The sequence below is a fragment of the Nerophis ophidion genome, linkage group LG07 (genome assembly GCF_033978795.1).
Source record: "Nerophis ophidion isolate RoL-2023_Sa linkage group LG07, RoL_Noph_v1.0, whole genome shotgun sequence".
Classification (NCBI taxonomy): Eukaryota; Metazoa; Chordata; class Actinopteri; order Syngnathiformes; family Syngnathidae; genus Nerophis; species Nerophis ophidion.
Window position 1 is genome coordinate 54,713,404 of NC_084617.1, and position 15,219 is coordinate 54,728,622.

The 15,219-nt window shown below is 39.4% G+C and overlaps 1 long non-coding RNA gene across 1 annotated transcript; it reads right to left on the reverse strand.

The window, feature by feature from the left end:
- Positions 1-305: 305 nt before the first annotated feature.
- On the reverse strand, positions 306-806 carry LOC133556528 (uncharacterized). Its single transcript, XR_009807538.1, has 2 exons — positions 655-806; positions 306-553 (listed from the first exon to the last, which is right to left on the reverse strand). It is a non-coding gene; the product is annotated as an uncharacterized LOC133556528 (long non-coding RNA).
- Between the last annotated feature and the right edge of the window lie 14,413 nt (positions 807-15,219).

The window sequence follows — 15,219 nt, forward strand, 5'->3', positions numbered from 1 at the left end:
ACCCTCAGGTTGCTTTACCCAAACTCTTCCATTTTCTTACAATACAGCCAACAGTTGACTTTGGAATATTTAGGAAATTTCACGACTGGATTTGTTTGTTGCACAAGTGGCATCCTATGACAGTTCCACGCTGGAAATCACTGAAAGCGGCCCATTCTTTTTACAAATGTTTGTGGAAACAGTCTCCATGCCTAAGTGCCGATTTTCCTCACTTGGATGAGTGGCCAAATACTTTTGGCAATATGTATATATGCCTTTTATATGGTCGCTTTTGCAAATGCAAAATAAAACACATTTCAAATAAATGATATTTGATATTTAAAATTATATTTTTTGGACAGCATTATGTTCAACAACTGAACAGAATAAATACACTGACTGTGACAGGCGGTGAAAGGAAAGGAAGTGACGTCACGTTAGGGGTCTCTCCGTCCTTGTTGGGTTTTGTTTTGTTTTTAGTTTCGTTTTCACCGCCTGGACAGAGGCTTGTAGACACACACAGCCATGATGATCATCAGCAGCAGGAGGACGCCCAGGACACTTCCGAGCGTGACTGACACACACACACACACACACACGTCATTACGTCATTCATGTGATGGATAAGGTGTGGTCATCACCCAGCGGCGAAAACCCACATCGACCATGTCTTACCTAAATTCTGCTTGAATAAGACCTCGTAGGGTCTGTCTGCCGTGACGTCATCATCGTGTCCACGCAACGCCACGACGAGGGACACGAAGGAGAAAGTGTGCGCGACGAGAGCGAGCATCACAGCAATGGAGGCTGAAGGCAGCGACGCAGATGCGAGGGTGGAGCCAGATGTCGATGACGATACCAGGGTGGTATCGGTCCGCGCGATATTTTTCCAGCTCTCTTCGACCTTTAGTATCAGTTGGTAGAGCGGCCGTGCCAGCAACTTGAGGGTTGCAGGTTCAATTCCCGCTTCCGCCATCCTAGTCAATGCCGTTGTGTCCTTGGGCAAGACACTTTACCCACCTGCTCCCAGTGCCACCCACACTGACTTAAATGTAACTTAAATATTGGGTTTCACTATGTAAAGCGCTTTGAGTCACTAGAGAAAAGCGCTATATAAATATAATTCACAAATAACGGTGTTTTGTGAAGAGTACCGTATTTCCCTGAATTGCTGCCGGGACGCTAATTAATTTAAAACCTCTTCTCACTCCTGCGCTTACCAAAGGCATGCGGTAAAAGTAAGCATGCGCTAATTATTTTAAAACCTCTTCTCACTCTGGCACTTACCAAAGGTATGCAGTAAAAATTTGAGTGTGATGTAAACTTGGACCTTAAATCCTACTGAATAGCTCTTAATCTTCTTCCCTTCATGCGATTTCAAATTACCGGAATTGAAATCAGCCTCCTCCATTTTGAAAATGATGACAGGGGAAGTGTCACCCGTAACGTCACGAGTTTGACCAGGCGGTAATACTAAGCATGCGCTAATTATTCTAAGAAGCGAGTTTGACCCGGCAGTAATTCAAGTCAGGCGCATACTATATGCCCTGTGGCAATTCAAGGAAATACGGTAGTTCAAGTACTATTGTCATGTTTTGTGCATAAAGACACAGGAACGTATTTAATAATGAGAGCCAATAGAAATGTTTGCTTTATTTTCTTCACATATTTGTAATATGCATCCATCCATCCATCCTTTTTCTACCGCTTGTCCCTTTTGGAGTCGCGGGGTGTGCCTGAGCCTATCTCAGCTGCATTCGAGCAGAAGGCGGCGTACACCCTGGACAAGTCGCCACCTCATCACAGGGCCAACACAGATAAACAGACAACATTCACACTCACATTCACACACTAGGGGCGATTTAGTGTTGCCAATAATGTAATAAAAGAGTACTTTAATTTGTTGGTATTTTTTTGGTCCTAAATATGGTTAAACACTTTCCAAATAAGTGGTGAAGAAGGAGCTGAGCCGGAAGGCAAAGCTCTCAATTTACCGGTCGAGCTACGTTCCCATCCTCACCTATGGTCATGAGCTTTGGGTCATGACCGAAAGGATAAGATCACGGGTACAAGCGGCCGAAATGAGTTTCCTCCGCCGTGTGGCGGGGCTCTCCCTTGGAGATAGGGTGAGAAGCTCTGTCATCCGGGAGGAACTCAAAGTAAAGCCGCGGCTCCTCCACATCGAGAGGAGCCAGATGAGGTGGTTCTGGCATTTGGTCAGGATGCCACCCGAACGCCTTCCTAGGGAGGTGTTTAGGGCACGTCCAACCGGTAGGAGGCCACGGGGAAGACCCAGGACACGTTGGGAAGACTATGTCTCCCGGCTGGCCTGGGAACGCCTCGGGATCCCCCGGGAAGAGCTAGACGACGTGGCTGGGGAGAGGGAAGTCTGGGTTTCCCTGCTTAGGCTGTTGTCCCCGCGACCCGACCTCGGATAAGCGGAAGATGATGGATGGATGGATGGATGCTGTCAGGGGAGGCAAGGTGAGGCACTGCCTCACCTTGCCAACGGGGGAGGGGGGTTAAAAGGCTTAACCTTGAGATATTGAAAAACGAAGTAAAAAATAAAATAATCCATCCATGTCCTACCGCTTGTCCCTTTTTGGGATCGTAGAGGGTGCTGGAGCCTATCTCAGCTGCATTCAGGCGGAAGGCGGTGTACACCCTGAACAAGTCGCCACCTCATCGCAGGGCCAACACAGATAGACAGACAACATTCACACTCACATTCACACACTAGGGCCAATTTAGTGTTGCCAATAATGTAATAAAAGAGTACTTTAATTTGTTGGTATTTTTTGGGTCCTAAATATGGTGAAACACTTTCCAAATAAGTGTGTTGATTTGTTTGTTTGTTTTTCTCTCTCTCTGTACTGCGATGGTTCTTGTAGCAACATGAATATTTGCAGTGACTCGCTGTCAGGGGAGGCAAGGTGAGGCAGTGCCTCACCTTGCCACCGGGGGTGGGGGGTAAAAGGCTTAACCATGAGATATTCAAAAACAAAGTAAAAAATAAAATCATCCATCCATCCATCCATGTCCTACCGCTTGTCCCTTTTTGGGATCGCAGGGGGTGCTGGAGCCTATCTTAGCTGCATTCGGGCAGAAGGCGGTGTACACCCTGGACAAGTCGCCACCTCATCGCAGGGCCAACACAAATAGACAGACAACATTCACACTCACATTCACACACTAGGGCCAATTTAGTGTTGCCAATCAACCTTTCCCCAGGTGCATGTCTTTGGAAGTGGGAGGAAGCCGGAGTACCCGGAGGGAACTCACGCATTCACGGGGAGAACATGCAAACTCCATGGAACTCAGGACTTTGCAGGACCTTCGTAATAAAAAAATTAGTAAATAAAATAATAATATAATAACATTAGTTTTAACATTTTTCTCTTGGTCTATGCTTTCTGTGTGATTTTGGGATGGTTCCTGTATATTTTTGTTAGTTTTCATGGTCAAAATCGCGGAAATTCCGTGTTTCCTGATAAAAATAAGGTGGCAGAGGAGAAGTGAGGCATACACAGGTGGTGCTTCAAAGTGTATTGAGTGCATGCATGCGAGGGGGCGCGCGCCTGTTTCCGTGGGGAAAAGGCAGGCCGTGAGGCAGCAAGTACCTCCGCCTCACAGTAGGGGGCAATATATTGTCAACTTGCAGTTCAAAAGTTTATGAACAGCGGTTGACTCTTTAGAAGTAGAAGAAGAAAACAACTACTACGCGTCCCGCTCACTGTGATGCTTTATGCCCTAAAAATGGAGGATTTGTTTTCTAAAGTAAGGAATTTTTCATGACTGCGCTTTCAATCGAAGCAAGAAATCATTAATACTGGGAGACTAACGCCGGAGCTGCCAGATTTGATTCAAGCGTGTGTGGTCCGAGGACAGAAAATAACGTGTTCACGTCCAAAGGATTCGAAAAGAATGGCTTTGTGGCTGTGCTAAAAAACAAAAAAACACTTTAATTCTTTCCCTGCCTTTTATTCTTAACAAATGACCGTGTTTGGACCCAAATGCATACTTGCCAACCTTCTGGAATTTTTCGGGAGAGTCCCGAATTTCAGTGCCTCTCCCGAAAATCTCCCGGGACAACCACTCTCCCGAATTTCTCCCAATTTCCAGCCGGACCTGAGTGAGGACAGCTTATTGTCACATCCACTTTTCCTCCATATAAACAGCGTGCCGGCCCAGTCACATTATAACATCTACGGCTTTTGGAGCTCAGTGCACAACTGCACACACAACAAGAATGAGACTATTATATATGTCTCTGTTATCCATAGTTGATCTATAGCCCATAAAGTAGGCAGGCACAGAGCTATTTCTCAGTGTGTGTTTATTCCAGCCGGCACGTTAATACACTGACACACAACATCCAGATTCCCATCATGCATTACTTCAAAACTACGGCAAGTAGTAATGTCCAAAAAAAGATAGTGACAGAGAATAGAACGAGGATGGACAATTTAACCCTAAACTCACTCCTTTCCTTCAAATTAAATTTCACAGATGCTGCCCATACCTATGCTCCTTCAAAGGCTGTGCTACTGGCTGCAAAGCATTGCACTTTTCAAATACAACAATGAGTAGAGAGGAGTGTTATGTGTGTGTATGTGTGTATATATATATGTATATACATATATATATACGTATACATACGTATATATACATATATATGTATAAATAAAATATAAATATATATCAACATATGTATATATATATATATATATATATATATATATATATATATATATATATATATACATATATATATATATACATATATATATATATAGAGCCCGTCCCCCGGCCAAATTGTTTTAACCCAATGCGGCCCCCGGGTCAAAAAGTTTGCGGACCCCTGGTCTAGTGTCTGCTTTGTAGTTGCTGTGTTAATTGTGAGCTAAGTGTGTTGAAATGTTTTATTCTAGTATCATACTGTGTGTTTGTAAATCTGACTAGTGGGTCAGTGCCTCCCCAACCTCAAACCTCACTGCACGTCACTGTATATTTGATATATAATTTCATAGTTTGTGAGAATAAAATAAATACGATGCTTAAATATAAGTTTATATTGTACACATAATGTGACTAAAAAGGTATTCCCTTGGGTTAATTCATGCAAGTTTATGTTAAATTAATTTTTGTTACAAACTCATGTAAATTGAGAGGGGTATATATTTTTTGGCCCGGTTTGGACACGTTGTCGGGGGGATAATTAGTATGTGTCGGAATCAAGGAAGCAGCACGAGACAACAAGTGTTTGATGTGGAAGATGTTAATGGAGTCTCGGATTGAAAATAAACTTTATTTCTTTGGAGTTTTTGAGGCCAATGAGGTATGATTATTTCTGATATGTATGTGAAATCAATGTGCTTTTTTGGGGGGGATATCAGACTAATTGTAAGTTCTGTTTGCTTATTTTAGTAGTTCTGATGGCATTATATTTGGCATCGTTGGTAACGTGAAGAAGACGTTGCTAAAATAAATGTCTGTGAGAAAAACAAACGACTTGACACTTGATTAAGACCTTGTAACAATTCTCTTTTCACCAAGTACCACCTCGGAAAATACTTGGCTCTCCAAGTACCACCATAATGACCAACATTACAAAAATAGTGCAATGTGCAATGAACATAAGCACCAAGCACTTTTCTGGCACTTTATGTTGTCAAATGTCTCCGTATGTCCCTGTGTTGCCATTTAATATATTTTACTTCCTGTTTTTAGCCCTGCTTTGTTAATGTTTGTTTTAAAGTCTGTGTTTTATTAATTTGTCTTCCTTAAGAAGCATTAATGTAACCCAATGTTCAAGATACATTTCTTAAACAAGACCATAGAGTTTACCCTGACCTGATTAAAATACAGTAGCATAGTAGGGCTAAGTATTCATTAAAAAGAAGGCAAATGTTTTGTTTAACAAGTATATTCAATATTTACGTCCACTGTACCATTACGCACAGTTTGAACAGTAACACTGTGTTTGAATATAGGAAAATAAAACACTGCTTTAATCAAGTGATTGTCTGGCGTACCACTAGTGGTACACGCACCGCAGTTTGAGAATCCCTGTTGTGTGGCGTTGTATTCCAGTCTTTCCATTGTTGGGCCGCAAAAAAATAACCGTTTCACAGCTGTGGTCCGATAGTTCTCAGCAGTACTCAGTTGCAATACACTTTTCCACCAGTTGTGGCAGTCATGACAATTTCAAACAAACAGAAGCAGTCTTGGGGCTAAAGTCAAAGATACGTTTATAAAGCGCCAAAAATATGACTTAAGTGGTGAAGCTGTATTTTTATTTGCACTTGAAATGTATTGACAGTTTAGTTGAGAATATAATAATATATTTGTTATTATTTATTAATTTAGTTTGGATTCATTTATGTTAGCACTGTATGCAAATGTATTTTTCATCAGTTCTTATGAGTCCCTTCTTTTGCACTATATATGATTAGTGCCTAGTTTTCTAATCAGCCTGACCCAAGTCTTGATATTAAAAGTTTTAGTTAAGACATGCTTTCATATATTTTGACAGGGTTAGTCCTGTTAAACTTCAAGTAGGTAAAACATATTTTTTGAATAACAGAAAAATCCAGGATAAGATTACTAATTCAGTGTTAATATTTAAGTGGGCCCTGGGCCCTTTTGTAGTGGAAAAGTTGGACCCCTGTTTTATTTTGAATATACTCGAGATAAAAAAAAGGAATTTAGTCCCCGAGTTCCCAGATTTATCCAAATTGATACCACAATAAATATGGTATGTACATGATAATGTACATATAATATGATTAAAATAGAGTGGGTTGTAAATATCATATGTTAATAGAATAAATAGGAACATGAAATACATTGTGATAAGAATGTAGAAAAAAGGACAGCAAACCAAACCAATAACAACACAGTTCAGCGCAAGTGGTTTCCTGTGTGCAAGTTCCTTGTGAAAATTATTGTACTACACACTGGAGATCCATCCAAATACATGTGCCGTATGTACTGATAGAAATGATATCACGGGTAGTGGATTGATACTAGCAAGGTAAAATCTACATTTTGCGGTTCTCTTTCATGTTTATTTTCACAAATTAAACAATTTGGTAGCGAATCGCCAAAGTATTTGAATGAGAGCCAATGATGTTTTTCACTTTTATTTAATTATTATGCACTATTGACTTTATTACTGATATTATTTACATTTACACACTTTGTTTAAAAAAAAAAAAGATAAAATACAGTAATGATATACAGGTACTTCATCATATGAAATTAAAGGGGATAAGGGAAAAATGATGGGCTATTATTACATTATCTTATATGTTTGTATTTATATACGGTTTTGTTGAATTATTCACGGATTACAGCAGAATAATAAAATAATAAGCTTGAACAATTTCAGGTGAAAGGTCTCGGTATTAAAGTTGGTATTGGCAATACTGCCCCTCCTTACAGCCATTGGTATCAGATCGATACTAATATATCAAAATCATCTTTATTGTCCAAAATGTGTTTTATAAAGAATATTATTAGTGCAAAAGAGAGAGAAAACTGTGGGATGAAGATTTTAAAACATTTGATTTACACATTTTGAACGAATGAGATATCTAATTATATAATGTACCCCGCCTTCCGCCCGATTGTAGCTGAGATAGGCGCCAGCGCCCCCCGCGACCCCGAAAGGGAATAAGCGGTAGACAATGGATGGATGGATGGATAATATAAAAACAGTACAATGCATCAAAGAACCAGCCTTTTTGGGTATATTACTGTGAGGCATAAAATCTCTCCTTTTATAATGCATTGCAGTTATACAACACTCCAAACCCAACAGTAATATTTATTCTCAATACATCAAAGTTGCACCTTGTGGGATTGTAGGTTTCCATGAAAATGAATACCCTCAGAATACTATATTTATTATCTCCGTCAGATGGCCGTGGTGTTTGGACTATGGTGTGTCGCCTTAGCCAGGAAGTACTCTTTGCCATTAAAGTGGGATTTGTCAGTCTTTTCTTTAATTTAGCCTACTGTTACTCTTTGTTGTGTGTGTTGCTAGTCTGGATTCCAGGATGCAGAGGCGGCAGGCGAAGTGCAGTGTATTTATGAAAAAAGCTAAAATATTGCAGTAGGAAAGTGCACAAAACAAACTAAACAGTTACAAGAAGCACAGGGAAAGCCATGCAACATGGAGCTACAAAGCACGGCACAGCAAAGTGGAAACAAAAATAAGACAGGAAATAAAACAAAATACAATAAACTAATAATAACTGTCATGAGACAACATGACATCTAAAAGTATTGTATTTATTACACAAAAGTTGTTTGATTGTACCGTAAATCTTGATTGTGATTTTTAGGTGTGCTGAAAAAATTCAGTTCACATCCAGTTGCGATTATTTTTTATTTAGATACTAAATCGATTCATCATTGTCAAAAATCGACTCAATAAACAACAGAACATTTTTTTGTAGAATACATTTTTTAAATACGTTTTTCAAGCCATCTCCAGCTTACTCGCTGGGTGTGTACGTCATAAATCAGCAGCCCAGACGATCTTTGGTAACCTGTAACCTTTTTTGAAAAGGTTTTATTATAATTTTTCCACCAAATTATATATTGCAAGAATCTGTTTACTGGGAAATGTGTAGGCTCGAGAATCCTTTCAGAATCAAAACATCACCGCAAGAATCGGATTTGAGTAGAATTGTGAGTTGTTGTCAAACTTACATCCCTTGTAGTTTTTTCATTAAATTTGAAAGGTGTTGAAATCCATTGCCATGTAAAATTGCTAATGCTAATTTATGAGCTTGTCTATGCCAAAACCAATGGAAATTCGCATCAAGCTAGCGCATTTTGAAAAATGGAGCCTTACTGTACTGTACCTGCTTTGTTGGCATGGAAACTTGTAACATTACCCACAGGCAGTCTGGCTGAATCTGAGCGCTTGACTGCTTGTTTCCCCCCCAAGTGCTTCAGCCGGTAACAAATGTATGGAAATAGGGCACCTTTAGATTTTATATGAATTGGTACCCGGTAGTACTGACGGAATTTGATCAGGACCTATCAACGTACCGAATGCGGTACCAATCCTACTTTTAATCCAATTGAAACTTTAATCGTGTTTAACCACAAGCTTTACATAATTATTGTGGAATTCATCGCTTCCTGTTTCTCCAACATACATTATACATTGCGCCAGCAGCCGTAAATTACGTTTAAGTTTACAGGCAGTTGTCTCAGCTGCAAACCTACAAAGGATGTCAAATATTTCTTACAGTAAACCATCACACAAGTGTACTGTAAGGCCTCCATCCCGTTTCTCATCTGTGAAATGTCAAAGAGCAAATGAGAATAGATGGAAAGGTCAAGCTCCTTGGGGCTATATCCTTCGAGAATTACTCAGCAAGTATGATACATGGCCTTTTACCTTCACTCTGTATACAACTTGCTTGTGCACACTATGACTCAACGTGTTGATTTTACTATACAGAAAAGCAGTATAAGATATGGACATCATTTATAACAGCTTTTTCAGACATTACTGTTTTACTAGAAATGTTAAAATACTTTTAATTTTGCTTTCACATCACATTTTCATCATTGCTGTAATTGTTAGTAATATCAAGCTATACCTGTATTACATAACATACTGAATCGCTATGTTGTGTGCACTCATACACTGTTTAAATTACAGTATATATATATATATATATATATATATATATATATATATATATATATATATATATATATATATATATATATATATCCATCCATCCTTTTTCTACCGCTTATTCCCTTTGGGGTCGCGGGGGGCGCTGGTGCCTATCTCAGCTACAATGTATATATATATATATATATATATATATATACACACATGTAAATTATGCTTTTCAATCTATTCATTTATTAAATATCAATACATTTCCATTTCCAACAACCATACAATATAGGTTCCAGTCATTAATATTCCAAGGTTTGTTTTTTTGTTTAAGCATTTTTTGAGTGTAATACAAACAATTCAATTAAAAAAACAAAACAAGTAAAAACAAAGGTTTTGACGAAGAATTGTTCTAAGCAGGGCTGCCCCTCTGTTCCCGCGCTGTGCGTAGGGCGCCATCCGTGGGGGGCCCCGTTTTGTGCAAAGAAGCGCAGGTAAAAATCTTAACTGATGAATGAGCAGGAATAGGAAATTGTACCACAAATGTAGTCCTAGTCTCTTCCTCCTCTGTCACTGATAAGATATAACAGCAAATTTCCCTGATTGTTTATATTGGTCCCTTGTGGTGTTTGCAAATATATCAGTTTTAATTATGTTAATTTTGCACTAAAAAACATCATGTAAATATTTTATTATAATAATATTTGTTAAAAGTCATTCCCTGTTAATCAGTCTTAGTGAAAAAAGGCACAATTTAAATTCATGTTTGACTGAAAAAGTATAAAAATCGTATCACGAAAATACAAAAGTGTGAACATTTTTAGTTTTTACATAAAACTCCTGCCATAGGTCCTTAATTTAGCCACTGCTTCTAATACATAGGTTCACCCCTTTATCCAGATCCTCACCAAAAAAATTGTAATGGCTTCTCCAATGCCTGGTCAGGGTTCCACCCCTGTATATTTGCTTCAAAGTAATCCCCTATAATTAGAATTTTTCACACTACTGGTTAATTTCTCCATCCTGTCACAATTTTTTTTATACAGTTTGTTCTCATTAGGAGTACAAAGGGGAGCAGGAGCCTATCCCAGCTGACATTGAGAGGCGAGGTACATGACCCTGGACTGGTCAGCACAGCTACACATTGGTTTGACTGGATTGAGATTGGCTCCATTTTTCCCAGCGGGCAGTATAGAAAATGGATGGACGTGATGAAACAAGGTGCTTCTGAATACCCAATTACATTTGAAAAAATGTTTTTTTCCTTTCTGGTCCACACATTCGGTGTCAAGCTGTGTTGGAAGAAGAGCAGCAGCCTTTTGAGCAACATCTCTTTTATGTGTATGCTGTTGTATACTTCAATAGACACAAAGCAGCTTTGATCAACGTGGACTAGCTAGAAGCTCTATGGTGGATCATATGGTGCAAATTATTTTATACTCGTGTTTACGTTCCTACCTGTCCTTCTAGCAGTGATGGGGCCTGCTTTGGTCCCCACTAAAACAAGGCTGTCATGTGCAATGTGTTATATGTTGCAAATTACTGGAGCCTGTTAGAACGTGACACTAGTTCACTATAATGTTGATCTCGATGAATTGTATTGACCCAAGTATAAAAAAAAATCTCTTTTTTTAGAAAACATATTTTAAACATGTTGGCAGAGGGGTTAGTGCGTCTGCCTCACAATACGAAGTTCCTGCTGTCCTGGGTTCAAATCCAGGCTCGGGATCTTTCTGTGTGGAGTTTGCATGTTCTCCCCGTGAATGCGTGGGTTCCCTCCGGGTACTCCGGCTTCCTCCCACCTCCAAAGACATGCACCTGGGGATAGGTTGATTGGCAACACTAAATTGGCCCTAGTGTGTGAATGTGAGTGTGAGTGTTGTCCGTCTATCTGCGTTGGCCCTGCGATGAGGTGGCGACTTGTCCAGGGTGTACCCCGCCTTCCGCCCGATTGTAGCTGAGATAGGCGCCAGCGCCCCCCGCGACCCCAAAAGGGAATAAGCGGTAGAAAAATGGATGGATGGATTTTAAAGGCCCACTGAAATGAGATGTTCTTATTTAAACGGGGATAGCAGGTCCATTCTATGTGTCATACTTGATCATTTCGCGATATTGCCATATTTTTGCTGAAAGGATTTAGTAGAGAACATCGACGATAAAGTTCGCAACTTTTGGTGCTGATAAAAAAGCCTCGCCTTTACCAGAAGTCGCAGACGATGACGTCACAAGGGTGAGGGCTACTCACGTCCTCACATTGTTTATAATGGGAGCCTCCAGCAGCTAGAGCTATTCGGACCGAGAAAACGACAATTTCCCCGTTAATTTGAGCGAGGATGAAAGATTTGTGGATGATGATATTGATAGCGAAGGACTAGAAAAAAATAAATAAATAAATAAAATAAAAAGTGACGGCAGTGTGAGCGTTTCAGATGTAATTAGACACATTTACTAGGATAATTCTGGAAGATCCCTTATCTGCTTATTGTTTTAATATTGTTTTAGTGAGGTTGTAAAGACATACCTCAAGGTCGGATGGCTGCGGTGTACACGCAGTGTCTCAGAGAGAAGCCGAGGAGCCAAGCTCACAGCTGCCTTTTAAACAGCTACTGCTGGAGGACGAATAATCCAATGATGTCTCTGGTAAGATATTATCACAATTTTCCAATCCAAATACATGCTGTTTGACGTAGAGAAGAAACATGTTCGCTTGAACGCTCTGTGTTAAAAACAAAGAAACTCCGGCTGTGTCTCGGTGCTAAAGACAGCTGCAATACACCGCTTTCCACCAACAGCATTGTTCTTTATAGTCTCCATTATTAATTGAACAAATTGCAAAAGATTCAGCAACACAGGTGTCCAAATTACTGTGTAATTATGCGATGAAAAGAGACGACTTTTAGCCGTAACTGTTGCTGAGCTAATATTTCCTGACAGTCCGTGACGTCACGCGCATGCGTCATCATTCCGCGACATTTTCAACAGGATACCTCGCGGGAAATTTAAAATTGCAATTTAGTCAACTAAAAAGGCCGTATTGGCATGTGTTGCAATGTTAATATTTCATCATTGATATATAAACTATCAGGCTGCGTAGTAGTGGGTTTCAGTAGGCTTTTAAAATCCAATCACGATGGTCTGAAAAGTATGCCTTTGAATACAATTTCCGAGCGTGTGTGAGTGACAGGAAGACAAGCTCTAACTGAAGATGTTGTTTTTTTCGGCACTCGCGTGAATACATTTTTAAAGGCGGAATATAAGTCGGCTAAGGGGGGAAAATACCGTGAATTGCTTTTTTTTAAGGTATTCCTAGCCACCACCTGCTGCGTGCGTCACTGAGAGGAAAAAAATGGCAACTTTCCCTTTGTGTCGATGCGTTAGTTCTGGTCTTTTGTACCGCATTGACCAAAAAATCAAACAACCCCTCTTTTCCAAGCGTTGTTTTTAGAAAACATTTTTTTAGGAAAGAGTTAAAAAAATCCTGTTTTTAATTGCCAGTCACTATTGAACACCTGGGGATAGGTTGATTGGCAACACTAAATTGGCCCTAGTGTGTGAATGTGAGTGTGAATGTTGTCTGTCTATCTGTGTTGACCCTACAATGAGGTGGCAATTTGTCCAGGGTGTACCCCGCCTTCCGTCCGATTGTAGCTGAGATAGGCACCAGCGCTCCCCGCGACCCCAAAAGGGAATAAGCGGTAGAAAAAGGATGGATGGATAGGCACCAGCGCCCCCCGTGGCCCCAAAGGGAATACGCGGTAGAAACTGGATGGATATTAAACATCATTATCTTAAACAAAGGCCCAACCTTTGGGACACCATTATGGAGCGTGTTGCTACAGGGTCTCTCCAGGCCGCTGGTGTGCGTGCATGTGTGAGTAATAGGAAGAAAAACTCTGATTTAATAGTTTATACATCTTTAAGGCCAGATTATAAATCGGCTCGCGGGAAAATGCTGTCATATATTTTAGTGATTATTATAACACAGTCACTGTTCAAAATACTATTTTTTGTAATTAAGTGTGAAATTTTAAAAATAGCCCAATTTTGTGTGAAAAAGCACATGAATGACAGGGCTCTTCATATGAAATTTTACTACAAACTTATTCCCAGCCACTTCCTGCTCTGTCACTGATAAATACAGGATTTAAAAACAACGCTTAAATAAAAATACTTGTTTTGAAAGGTAGTGGTGCTGGGTTCGAATCCAGGACCGTGTTGAGTTTGAAAGGTTTATAAAAGGATGTTTTAATAATGTTTAAACTGTTATTTAGCAGCAAAAAGAGAAATAATATTTAAGATTTTGCAACCCCAAAAGGGAAAAGCGGTAGGAAATGGATGGATAGTTTTTGTACAAAATATGTATCAAATTCAATTCAAGTTTGATTAAAAACAGGGTAAAAAAAGTTCCACAAAAAAAAAAAAAATTGGAAAATTTTGAGGGGGCTGCATATAAATTCTCACTTTGGGCCCCAATTTAGCCAGTGGCGGCCATGCTTGTGACACTAATGGGGACCAGCAGTGTATGCAATGGATTTATGGATGATAATGACTGCTGTATATCACAGGAATGAAAAAGAGTAAAGACACAAGCTATAATTCGTACTATAATTAGGTCAGACATTTATAAATACTGAAAGCTTATAATTCACACAGCCATGGGCACTTCTCTCATCACAGTACTCACTGGATAAAAAAAATGGCCAAAGCGCTCGTAGATGCAGATTATGAATGAAAAAAAACAATGTTGAGTGTCTTCAGTTATAGAGCAAAAACACTGTCTGGAGAGGCACAATATCGATACAACATTTTTGTAAATACACCGACATATTTAGGCAGATTAAGGCAAAAGAGGCTATTTAAAGTCAACTGAAGCTATTTTTTAAGATGTTTTAAACAATCTAGTTGCACAGTCATCTTATCTCTACATCTCCACCAAATTGCCCTTAGGATCAGTAAAGTTATTACGTTTACAGCCTCATCACCTTAACGTAACAATAAAAAAAAGTGTTAAAATCGTGTTACAGAACATTCAAGGGTTGGCAGGTGTTTTTGTTTAAGCAAGCTGGCGTAGGAATCCTACACTGACTGTATTACAAAGAATTACATCATAAAATTTACAATTAAAAAAAGGAAACCCACACAAATTGTGTGTTTAAACTAGGTTGTGTTCCACTTCCGATACAACTTTTTCACTTCTGATACGATAACAACATGGGAGCCTTGACTATTGGCCAATATCCATACGATAACTGCTCAAATCACATTCTATTATTTTGTAGTGTGGAATGTTAGAAAAGATGTGAACCAGTGAAATGACTCAAACAGAAAACAACAGTAGATAAGAAAAACAATACCCTATTTATCATTAACTGTCTAGAATGGACTTATGTCGTCTTTGAGTTGAAATGGAGTATTTTTTTTTTGGCAACATGCAGTGCCCACAATCATTAATTAAGATAAGCTCATGAAGCAGTAGATTGAATCATGCGGACACCTTTGTTACTGGATACTTTCTAGTGCGCTTTTGCCTAGGAGACTTTGTGTGTGTAAGTATGTGATACTTGTTTGTATTGACAGAGGGCAAT